General features: G+C 42.1%; 1 protein-coding gene across 12 annotated transcripts in view; it reads right to left on the bottom strand.

Annotated features, from left to right (window-relative positions):
* The window catches only part of LOC119014049 (speckle type BTB/POZ protein), a 187,817-nt gene that overhangs the window by 161,829 nt on the left and 13,574 nt on the right, over positions 1 to 12,414 (bottom strand). For 9 of the 12 annotated variants that reach the window (XR_005072871.1, XR_005072874.1, XR_005072875.1 and 6 more), the window contains exons 2-3: positions 10,377 to 10,603; positions 8,599 to 8,734 (exon numbers count right to left, since the gene is read on the bottom strand). The gene's annotated coding sequence lies outside the window, so the exon portion shown is untranslated. The remainder of the gene's footprint in view (positions 1 to 8,598; positions 8,735 to 10,376; positions 10,604 to 12,414) is intronic. The other 3 variants (XM_037088941.1, XM_037088939.1, XM_037088940.1) reach the window with 3 other exon arrangements.

Raw genomic sequence — 12,414 nt, 5'->3', positions numbered from 1 at the left:
GGTGCTTGGTCCTGTGGTCGGTTTTGAAAGCAGGAAATGCCAGACAGATAAAGCTGCTCGACCAACACAAACACACACACACACACACACACACACACACACTCACACAGTGACATTTCAGATCTCTACAGTGAATCTGGGACCGTAACCAACAGTTATGCTCCGAATCCAAGCCTTCCTAATTCATCTCCCTCTGTCACTATCTCTGAGAGCACTCCTGCCACTGCCGAACTTTGAGACTTAAAAACCATCTTCTACTCCTGTTTTGCCATTTGAAAATTCCTCTCGTTAACTATTCCACCACATTGCTTCTGTTGTCAAAATGGCCCAAACAAATAAAACCACATCAGGCTGCCACTGGAGGGGACCCCCTCTGAGATTATCACTCTCTAATGAAGTCATTTGAGTCAAGCAGACACACTCCCATCTCTGAACGGCCAATCAAAAGCACCAGAGAGACTTTCTCTGCTCTGCCAGATGCCAAGATGGTGATGGACAGAGAGACAGACACAGAAACAAGACGAGTGAAAAACCACAACAGTGGGGGGGCCAAACAGCATTTATGTTTTAACCACGTCGAATTCGTAAATACATCAAAAGCACATATTAAAGACAATAGACGTCTCTAATATAGGAAGAGTGGGGAAAGAATGGAGGGATGAAGGCAGGCAAGCAAACAAAAAAAAGGTGGAGGAGCCTCCTTTGTTCTTCCACTGATGTATCTAAACACAAACACGAATACAGTGTCCACAGAATATGACCAATGAGAAAACGAGTAAAGAAAACAACCAGGGATGTTCAGAAATGACAGACAGAAACTGAGAAAGCAAAGGAAACAAGGAAGACAGATGTCACAACAAATCAGATTTCGAGTCCCTCTAACTTTGGATAAGCAAGACAGACTTGTCTCGAAGAAGTAACCGAAAGAGGAGTTTTCTTCGGAGCCAGTCAAGGAATCGCCGAGTATTTCTATGTTGACTGATATTTAAGTTGTTTCCAACAACTTCAGAACAACCTCTTGCTGTTGATGTTCACACCAAGCGAGCTGCGCCTTCCATTACAATCTGAAGAAATATAAAGACCCGCAATTTTAAGACATCCCATTATCCACATTATATCTACAGTAGAACATTTTTAGAATAATAACGAAGAGGTAAGTGAAAAAAGACATAGTAAGGGAAGGATGGATAAATAACAAGAGCCAGGGAAAAGAGGGTTCAAGGTTCTGGTGGGATATGTACTGAGGACCACGACTAAACTGGCCAAATGAGGCTGCCGTCAGTATTTATGTAACATTAATTCATTTTTCATACAAAGTTTATTCTTAAAGATTTACAGCCCTTCATTACACTGGAGTCCAGTTCATTTAGCTATGGTCAACAGCTAACACAGCATTAATTAAACTCCAGCCTAAGTCAGTGTAAGCTGTCCTGACAACAAGAGACTTCAACTGTAGGGAGACGACATCAGCCCTTATAATGTACCTTACTGCTTCTTCAATACAAAGCAATAATGTAGTAAATGTTGAAATGTTTCACATCTTTAATGTCATATCTGAAATTATCTTGTGACATCCACAACAACACAATAATTGTTTTGCTTACTTTCAAGGCTGCAGCTGTGGCAGAAAAAAAGAACAAAACTGTTATGACAAAGTGAATCCTCTACATTTAAGTGGATGTCATTTGCACTCATCTGCTCTCAGCGAACCCACTGAAACAATGTAGTGTTTAGTAATTAATCAGATACTAAAACAGCAGAACGTCTAAATCTGAACCAACCATTACAGTTAAAGATAAGTGAGCACTGGTGGTGGAGACTGAACATATGGTGGATTTCAATGAAATGGATAATATTATGCATCCCTTACAGTAGGTACAAACAAGCAACCTTTTCACTGATGAACCGAGAGGTCAGCTCAACATTTCAACTTGATCAGCACAAAAGCAAACAGTCAGACAAGGCAAACCAAGCAAGCTAATTTGTGTCCAAGTACGCCACTTGATAAGCAGCGATGGTCCGCACAGTGTCCTTGAGTGACCACAATTTACTGCTCGACTGACAGCTAACAGTGGCGTCTGCAGCATCATGAGAAAAAAACAAGAAAACACAAAGGCAGACTCAGAGAAAAAAAAAAAAAAAAGAAAAACGCAGAAAAATAAAAGGCAGGAGGCGCGCCGGAAAGAAAGCAAACAAGTACAAATGAAAGACATGAAATGAAGATAGAGCAGAAAGAAGGCCAGACTCAGTCAAGAGTCAAGATATGTGTGGCCCATCAAAAGGAAGCCTACCAGAGGAAAAATAGAAATAAAACACAATCATTAACCAGCTCTGCCACACTTAACAAGGAGCTCAGAGAGACGAGGGAGGAGGAATAAGTGGAGGGAGCCGCAGGGTTGCCGTGGAACTGAAATTAGAACCTGGGATTGCAAGAAAAATGAGAATGTGTGGGATGACTCAGGTGAGATGGAGGGAAAAAAAGATTCATAGAGAAGGCAGCAGAGTTGCCTTCACTCTTGTGATAGCTACTTATCAGACGATGTGATAAATAAAACACCCAAAAGTGTTTTCTTTTAAATTCTTCAAAGGAGATGACAGCATGTACATGAAGAAGCCATGAACGTGCTCTCATTAAGTGTGACATCATGGAAATAAAATAAGACACACACTTGCACACACTGCCGGCAGGATTTTTGGAGCCATGTAAAAAATTGCAGCCAAGACTAGATATTTACAGACGCAGCATTCAAAATTTTTCAACTTCCACTTTCAGTTATTAATTAAGTCAGTTTTATTTGCATAGCCTCTAATCACAGAAAGTCTCAGAGGGTTCCTCAGTGCCCCCAAACCATAAATATAAATGAAAAACGACTCCATCTAACCTCAGACCCTCACAAAAAAATGAGGAAAAACTCCCACAAAAACTACATTTTTCATAGTGAGGAAAAAAAACTAAATAAACTTTAGACAGAGCCACTTCTGAGTAAACACCAGACATGATTTACAGACAATTATCTTTACAACACTGATAAATTTTATAGCACCCATCTCACCACAGCTGATGGTAATGAACTTAGCAGTGAGCAATTATCGCGCACCTTTCTCGGTAGCCTTGGATGTTGCCAAGAGACAGATAATGCCAAATGGAGGCTGGCAGTTTGTAAGGTCTGAACGTTAAGACCTAAAATGTCAATATTGGTCCCAAGGGAGGAAATAATTAAGGCATAAAGATCTAAAAGGCTTGTCACATATGGCTGGCCAGCTGTCACATCTGTCCGTTCATATTCATGCCAGTAACAAGTAGGTCTATACTGAAGCAGCAGAGACTGTAATAGCTGAGCATTAAATGTCAGCTGACTGAGCCACAAGTAAAGGCTCGCACAAGAAGGCACAGCGAATGAGGAGAAGCCTGGCATTTAAAACAATACACAAGCTCCACTTCTCATCTCAGACGTTCACTCCCGAGTGGGTTGTCTCAAAAAGATCTATTCCCTGCGGTTCTACTTCATACATCCCTGGTGTTCAGTGCTATGGAAGGCAGCATTGCAGAACCAACAGAAGAGCACAGCATTTAGGAGGAAAGTATTAAACTCTGCAGAATTCCTGCAGGATGCCTGATAGACGACTTTCCCCTTTTAGGGCAACAGGGTGTTGCAGTGACAATCCGTCAACAGGAGGACATTAAGGTGCAAGCCGTCTGCAAACATCCACCCTGCTTATGTGTCAGTGAGCAGGGCACTGAGCCACTTGCCTGCTCCACGACAACTGTGAAAAATAACATTGTGGGTGCCCTGGTACTTCACCTGGTAGAGTGCACGCACCATGTACTCAGGCTCAGACCTCACCGCGGCGTACCAGCTTCGATTACAGCCGGGGCACCCCTCGTTGCATCTCATCTCCTCTGTGCCTCACCCATGGCAGAGGCAAATGCGTTTGTTTTTCTCATCACATCATAACGATGTTATGTGCTGGAAGCTCGTATGCTGAAGTAAACACGTATGTAACGCTGTGATCCTACTGTCTCACTAAAGTAACATAGTGCAGAAACAAGTGATGTGGGGCGGAGTGGCTGAGACAGAGACACCATTCACCCTGTTATGAGACCCTCTAGCATTAAAATAATTTTTTTGAAATTGTTATTTTAAGGCAAATAAGTTACATAATGTTGCTTTCAGCTGCAGAAGTTAAGTAGCCTACTCTTTGACATTTCAGATAGACATTCACTCCAGATAAAGCGGCATCTTCCCACTCAGTTTGACCCCATTTTGGCAGTAAGACAACAGTTGGCTCATCTCCAAACTCTGTCAATATTAACCACAAAGGTTTCACTTATTGTCCATCAATACATTTCCGTTTGACTGACATACCCGATGGAAAAAAAACCCATGAAAACAAACAACAAAAAGTGTTTGTACAAAGTTAATTCATTCATATGTTTCACAAATACCCAATCATGATACTATCACCTGTGAACCTGTTTACCTTTGGAATGATCGTCCCACAACTATCTCAGTCTTTTGTTGCCCCGTCCCAGCTTGTTTGTGACAGGTTGCTGGCACCAGATTCACAATAAGCATAAACACTGAATCTTATTCGTACTGTTTTCAAATCAGTGTATGTCAAAAAAGACTGTCAAAGTATCACACTCTGTCTGAGTCACAACTAGGGTTGGGCCGATGGATGATACCACCTTCCATCGCCGTTGGCTGACAGCCATCGACTACCGATCCCTGACCATCGTAACATTGTGATTTAAAAGGCTCCTCTCCAGAGAGCTCAATGAAGTGGCGTGTCCCCTCAGATTTGCCGTAGGGCAAGAGCTGTTGTTGTTATGATATGTGGGGAGAGCAAATGAAAAGAAGTGTGTTGCTGCTCAGTGCACTAACATTACGTCTCCATGTCCCATTTATTATTCTCTTATTAAACCAGCTCGGTTAAGCGAACCCAAGACACTCAGTTAAATTAGTGGCAGCAGAGTTTATTTTCCCGCGGGCCAATTTTTTCTCTCAGTCATGACGTTTTTATACACAGTTTTCTTAGCTTAGCTTCCTTGGCTAGTCAACCAGCATTGTTTTATGCATATGACGCTGAACAAAGCTTAGTTATGGACATGTGGTGTGGAGGCAAGGATGCTTTTAAAACCTGGCATAGGACTGTATGTCAGTGGTATCGGGAAGCAGCAGTGGCTACGTTGGTAAGCTAATATCCAACTACTACCTTAGGACTACACCGAGGGGACACGCTGCCTTATATTCATAAACAACAATGTCATCATTTATCACAATGTTTCACTGCAGACGTTGTCACATGCCAATCTGCCCAACTAGTAAAACCAATGTTTTTTTTTTTATTTATCAGTAGCTTCTGTGCTTGTCATGTGACCCACTGATTCCAAATCAAACTTAAATTATACTACTACAAAGGACAAACATCACCGGAATTGAATTATTCTATTGTAACAGCTCCATGTGGCCCACCTACTGCTATCTGTTCGGCAGCCATATTAGAGGAGCAGTTTCTTTGAATTCTTTTCCTCACTTTTTCAATCCTTCACTTTTCCATCAGCCTCTGAGCCATTTTGCTCTAGCAAGAAATAGAGCCGGGAGGCTGAAATGTGCACAGAAACATTGCACAATCTGTTACGGAGTTGCTGTTTTTTATGTTGATTCCTGTGCCAAAATAAACACAACCGTGTCATTTTAGTTGCATAAACTGGCCCGGACAGTTGCCAACGTGTAAACCTTAATATAATTTGTTTTTGGGAAGGTACTGACGGAGAAACCATTTTGTCCTGTAGGCATGAGGACTTGTTCGTTGTGCATCTAACCATGCAGGGCCCTCACCGAAGAAAAAGAACATTTCTCTGCAGGGATAATGAAGGTATTACTTTAATGGCCTTTGCAAACCACAGTCAGCTTGTTTTGGTCCAAATCAAGGGACAAGTAGTTGCTCTTTTGCATTTGTGCCTTGGTGTCTTTTATGATAACCACACACAATTTTCAATTCAGCCGTAATCTATCAACAAAAGCCATGCGGGAAGCAAATTAGTCAAAACAAATCCAATTGCGGTCCGTATCACTTCAGCTCAGCTTTGTGCACTTGCAGTCTTTGCTCTTTGTTTGAACAGAGCTTTAATGCTTCCTGTCTTCTCTTATGCAGAGTGTAGAAATGCATTGAAAAGCATTTCACTGCATCTTGAGAGCAAGTTTGCCCCTGGCTTATTTTGTTTTGCTTGGCTTTTCAAGCATGAGTAAGAACAGGTTATCAGATGACAACATCAGTCACTTACAGCCATAAAACTGCATTTCAGGGTCACTTCCTGTAGATGAAGGACTCCTAACAAACTGCCCTGCTGTTCACCGAAGTCCACATTTTCTGATATCTCTGTGCCAGTGTTATTTGAGTTTAAGAGCTATCCCTCTTACCTGTCTGAAGGAAATGAACCAAAAATGTTCAGATACACTTCTTCACAACTGAATGACGCAAACACACCCTGGCTTAAAATACAACTGGGCAGATCTAGTGAGGTGGGTGTATCTGAGCTTCTCTCGGATCCTGGCTGTGTCCTTAGGATTTAAATGTGTTAGGATGAGGTTGTGTGTGGCGGACAGCTGGCAGTAGTGACTGACAGGTCAGGTGAGCACCGTGGTTTGCTCAGGCGTGCAGATCCAGCTCCTCTGACTGATCTGAAGTGGCTTCAATTAACTGGAGCAGCCAAGTGTGAGGGAGGGGACCGGGGGGGGGGACGGGCCCCAGACAAGCCTCCTGACAGATTTCGGAGGTGGGGGGGTGTAAGATGAGTGGGGCCCTCTGACAGGTCTTCGAATGCACCACCAACTCCAACCTTTCTCCATCTCCTCTTAGCTAATTACTAAGTATCCATATGGAGACACTTGTCACTGTGATCACAGCAAATTGGCTGTAACTGCAGGGTCAGCAAGGACTGTCTTTCATTGGTGTGTACAGACATACGCACAGAAGTCACACATCTAGTCTTGCATGAAAACAAAACAGTAGTTTAAATCATTTTCAATACTGCTGAAAATATTTGAGTTTCTTGAGAGAACACAAATTAAGTCAAAGCCAGGAAATCCAATATCACAGGCACCGTCTCACATACATCTGCAAGACCATATTCAACGTCGATTCTGCATGATGCTCTGAGGTGATTAAAATAACCCAGCATTTCTCTACAAATCCTACACACAGATTTAATTTCCATGGATATATGCAGCAATGCTGATGTTCGAAGACACTGCCAAGTGAGATAGTTTCACTTTGAATACATGAAGGTATATCACACTTCAAACATGTGGGAACATGGAGAATAGATTTGAACTGTGTCCCTGAATTAGTCATGTCTTTACATTTACCTTTTAAACAGAAAATAGAGATTTTTCAATTTGTTGCACGTTTTTTATGAAACAGGAGACAAACCTGTACACATCAGCAGGCCAGTATGTCACATCAATAATGCATTATTATCCTCTCAGCACACACAGAACTGTGCGTCTTATGGCCTCTAACGGAATACAGTGTGCTATTTTACGCTGTCTTTTCATCTGGTTTTCGGCCTTGCTTTTATGCTGTCTTGCTGTTCTCGCTAGTTCTACATTACCTAATTAACATGGAAAAGTTTTTTTGGGGGGAGGTGTGAAACACACAGGCCCACATTATTTCCCCCTGAAGGATATATTTAATTGTTCTTTTTTGGCCTCTCGTGTTAGCACATCCTCCACCCTCCCTCATTTCCCCCTGATCCCCTTCCTCTTTCCTCACTCTACAATTTTTTTTAATGATAAACCGGGTGCAATTTCCACTTTTAAATGACAGCTGAACACTACCGGAAACTTCTTACCTTGCTGCCATTTGTATGATCAGGGGTCTACTACATCATCTGTTCTCTTGCTACTTGGTATTCCTTCACTGGTAGCCTTCAGATCTTCCCTCACCTTCATTCTTTTTGAAGGTTTGTGTTTTCTATTCAAACCATATTCCTTATTTCTCATTCTGGACCATCAGTTTCCTTTTACCGAGTATTTGGTTCAACACTAGCCACCTGAGAATAGATGTATGTCTCTCAAAAAGCAAAACAAAATGTAGTTTGCTTGAGAGAAACTACTAAACTGCAACTTGGTAACTTATTATTTCCCCTGACATGTGTGCACCCACAGCACAAGAAAGCCAACTATCAAAGTCAACACTGATGCCATGTATTACTCAAAACAACACAGCATGTAGACCTAATGCAATACTCGTCTGACAAATCAGTGGAGAACACATGGCACCGCAATATTTATGTAATGCACTACTTGCACCTTAGTTTAAGACTTAAAGCACTTTATGTATGGGATTACTGGTATCAGTTTAAGGCCTTCTGTTTTGGTTTAAAAGGGACTGTTGCGGACCTACAGAGAGTATTTAATTCAAGTCAAATGTGCTAACTAAAATTTAAAAGATGTGTTATTGGCTGAAAGTGTCTCTAACACCCCCTATTTCAGCCAACCATCTCCACAGTATACTTGCCATTTCCAAATATTGGTACAGACGAACACCCCTGCTTCCCTCCCCAAGATCCTCACCCCATTTGGTACTCACCTAGATCAAAGTCCCTTGCACATCTGTTCCGCTTGCTGCTGCCATGACTCGCCAGCTGGACTCTGTCCGTCAGGTCTCTCTGTCTGTAGGTGTGTCAGTACTGCAAGTCTGTCCAAAGCCTGGGCTTCTTGGCAAGCTGCAAACGCAAACAGCGGAAAGAATCAACAAGACTGTAGTTGTGAGATCAAGCGTGGGTGTGAGCCAGTGCCTTATCATATTCTTGCAAGAGACTCCTTGTCAAGTTGACTGTTTGTGTGCGCATCTGTTATGTAGGAGACTTGAATGCAGAACATTTTCTGAGATGCAGAGTGTGTGTGTTTGCGCGCGTGTCCGTGTGACAAGATATTACAAAGACACATGTTTTACAGGGACTGTGGTGAGGTTTACACAGCGAGGCGGAACAAAGTGGGACAGGGACTCCTTACGTAATTACACCCAGTATTAAAACACTAATCCAAACACAAACTGTATCTGGACTGTATCCAAACAGCAAATTAAGCCACAGGTGTAAACTGAGCTATGAAGGAATTCAATCTCATTTCCACAAATCAAATGATGACGCTTATAGCTTTAAGACTTAATTCGAGCTTAATTCTCTTTTTAATACTTTGTGGGTTATATTTACACCGACCCATCAATATGGATATAACTCAGATATATACGCTGCATGTTAATTTGATGAATGAAAGGGCCCACAGAGACCCCAATAACAGTGAAGCCATCTGACAGCACAGACCCACGGTGGCACTCAACTCCAGCGTGGAGGTATGCTGTGGCAGTCTCATTAAAATCCTCCAAGTCTAATTCTCTCTCAAATACCACCTCTACCTAAATAAACATGACCGAGGACGCTTACTCATACTCCACATGCCTGCCAACCACAGATGAACAGGATTTCACAGAGCCGGCTGGTCGCGTTTAGCCAATCATTATCCGAGAGAAGGGGCGCGGACTGTAACAAAACGTCTAAACAGCCACAGTGACGCTCTTTAGGCCCATAACACAGCCAATCCATAAAGATCCCTGACATTTAAGACGTTTAAACAAGAAGAAGCTGGCTGATTTGAGTCAATTTTATGTCATAACCGGCTCATAAAGCTGCATTTTAAAACAGGCACGATTTACTTGAAACTACAGAAAAGCGAGTCACAAGTTGCCTCAGAGGATACACAAATTCTATTACCGACTAAAACACTAACTTACATTTGGCCAAGAAATACTACACATTAGATATACTGTACAAAAAACACAGTAGGCAACTGACAATACATTTGAGCTCTTTGTATTCACAACCAGCATCCAAACCGCCTGCGGGCTTTTACCTCCGAGAGAGAGGGGATGATCTACACGGATGAAAGAAATATCTTAAGATCCACATGTTTACACATACATACCTAGGAAATGTCAATCAGATGCAAAAAGACAGACATTGAACCCTGAAATAAATGTCAAAAAGGCAGCCCTGCTCTGAGATGTGTGCACGGGCCCCGGCACCTTCTGATCAATAGCTCACCTGAAATGAATATGTGATCACTGTCACTGTCTAAGCAGAGTTGAAAACTTGACAACAACACAGATGCACCGCAGATCAATAGGCTCCATTTTAAAAGTCTATTAATAACAACCTGGTCTGATAAAAAAGTGTATAACATCCCTTAAGTAAGATAAATCAGGATTTTTTTTTGTTGTTGTACAGAATGCAGTTTCTTATCATATTTCAAATGCAGAGAAAACTGAATAATTTGAGATGACAGCAGGAATAATATCTGGCAACTCACTAGTTTTATCTTGGTGCTACCTCTATTTGTTGCAGTAAGACATCAATGGAGCTGAAGCTAAGAAAGGATGACTGGTTGGGGCGCCGCTTAGCTCGGTTGGTAGCGCGTACGACCCATGTGCCGAGGCTCTGCAGAGAACCCCGGTTCGACTCCTGGCCTGGGTCCCTTTGCTGCGCATCACTCCCCCTCTCCTACCCTGAATGACAAACAACACAATGTGGCCTCACCTGTAGAGAAACAAAAGCCAAATGGAGGCAAAGCAGGTGAAAAAATATAATATAATACCAAAAGAAAGGCTGTAAATAAAACCATAAAGCCTATAATGTAAAAAATTACAGGGCATGTCAAGTTGTTACTACACAGCTGAGACCACATGTTGTTTGCTGTCTGGAGTACCAATGGAGACCTTGCGGTGATGATTAGCCTTTTCTTATGATTTAAACACAATAATAAAAGGCTTTTTAATTCAAAGTTTTGATTTAATTTCCATACTCATATAATACCCTTTCTTATAATTGAATTGCCTTGTGTTTTTTGTGGTGGAACGATTATTCCCAACCATCATTATATTTAATTAATTGTTTAATGTAATGTTTAATGTTTAGCAACCAAAGACCCAACACTTTTCTCTGTTAAACATTACTCTAAAAATGAGTTTTGAGCTGTTAGTCCGAGACGTTGTGATGGTCATTTGTTATTTTTCATCCTTCCTTTCACATTTTTTCGAATAAACTGACCTTCTTTTAAAGCTGACTCTCTCAGCAGTCGACTATAGTAAACCCTTCAGACCTGTGGGGCTTTTGATTTTGACCTTATTGTTTTGATATCAGGGGCCACAACTTTACTTGGCTCACTCTCCTAACATCTTTTTCAGCTGTAGAAGGCAGTTGTTTTGCTCTGAAAACCAACTGCAAGCTACCTTCCCAATAACAAATGTCATGTTGACAAAGTTTGCTCATAGAAGGTGAAACACTGGAATATTTAGCTAGTATATTTAGCCAGTAAGGGGACAGATGGTGCTCTCACAATGGTGGAGACCAAAGATAAAAGGTTTGAGATTTGGACTTGGGATTCTCGGGGAGGACAGAAGCTCAACTCCAGTTAATACTAATGTTGCTAACACATTCTTCATACCAGCTTAAAAGATGCTGAAAAGTCTGCATCGTCTTCAAAGCTTGTTTCCTGGATAGATATTCGTGGATAGAAATCTTTGTTATCGTGACACACCAATCGCACAGTAAGAACAAAATCCTCAACTTTAAAATCATCTCCTTCCTTCATCGTGGCCCCACTTTTAGAATTTAAAAAATGATTGTTATTTTGTAGGCTATAGCCTGTGTCCAATATTCACACAGGTCAGAAGTGTGATACTGGGTTGTGACCACAGGAGATGAGGTATAACCTGTAGCTTGTAACAACCCCATCAACAGTTTGGATAAGCAGGATGGGATCGGCCTTGATGCCCTTCCTGTCAACTCTGTCCCGTGTCGTTTGCCCTCCCGTGACTCTGGCAGTCTCAAGTGGTCAGCTAAGACAAGGACAGATGACGATAGACAATCCGGCAAGTCGTGCCACCAAGGCCTGACTGGTCGACCTCAGCGATGTCTTGAGCATCATAAGACAGCGCGGCCTGTCTGGAAATAAGAGGAAAGGAGGATGGAGCTGCCAGACAGGGAGGTGGGAAACGAAAAATATGAGAACGGGGGAAAACAGAAAGCAGAAAAATGAAGAGCCGACAAGACGCAGAGGGGGAAGAGGCAGGATGAAAGATAGGTCGATGTACAACATACTGATGAAATAGAGCAAGAAAGACAGGGAGAGAGGAGTGGAACAGCAGCTCAAACAATAGTCAAGGAACAGGAAGGAGAAAAGGAGACACACTAAAGGGATGGAAGACAAATTAAGCAGAGGGCAGGAAGGGACACGGAGAGACGGGGGTAGCCCGGAGAAGAAAAAAAAAGGTGTCAGAATCAATTCTTCTCTCAAAAGAGGGGAGAATTAAGAGGGAAGAAGAAAGGCTTGCTCCTCTCCGTCTCAC

This window comes from Acanthopagrus latus, chromosome 23 (genome assembly GCF_904848185.1).
Source record: "Acanthopagrus latus isolate v.2019 chromosome 23, fAcaLat1.1, whole genome shotgun sequence".
Classification (NCBI taxonomy): domain Eukaryota; kingdom Metazoa; phylum Chordata; class Actinopteri; order Spariformes; family Sparidae; genus Acanthopagrus; species Acanthopagrus latus.
Note: the sequence above shows the minus strand (reverse complement) of the source record. Positions and strands in the feature narration are given on the sequence as shown.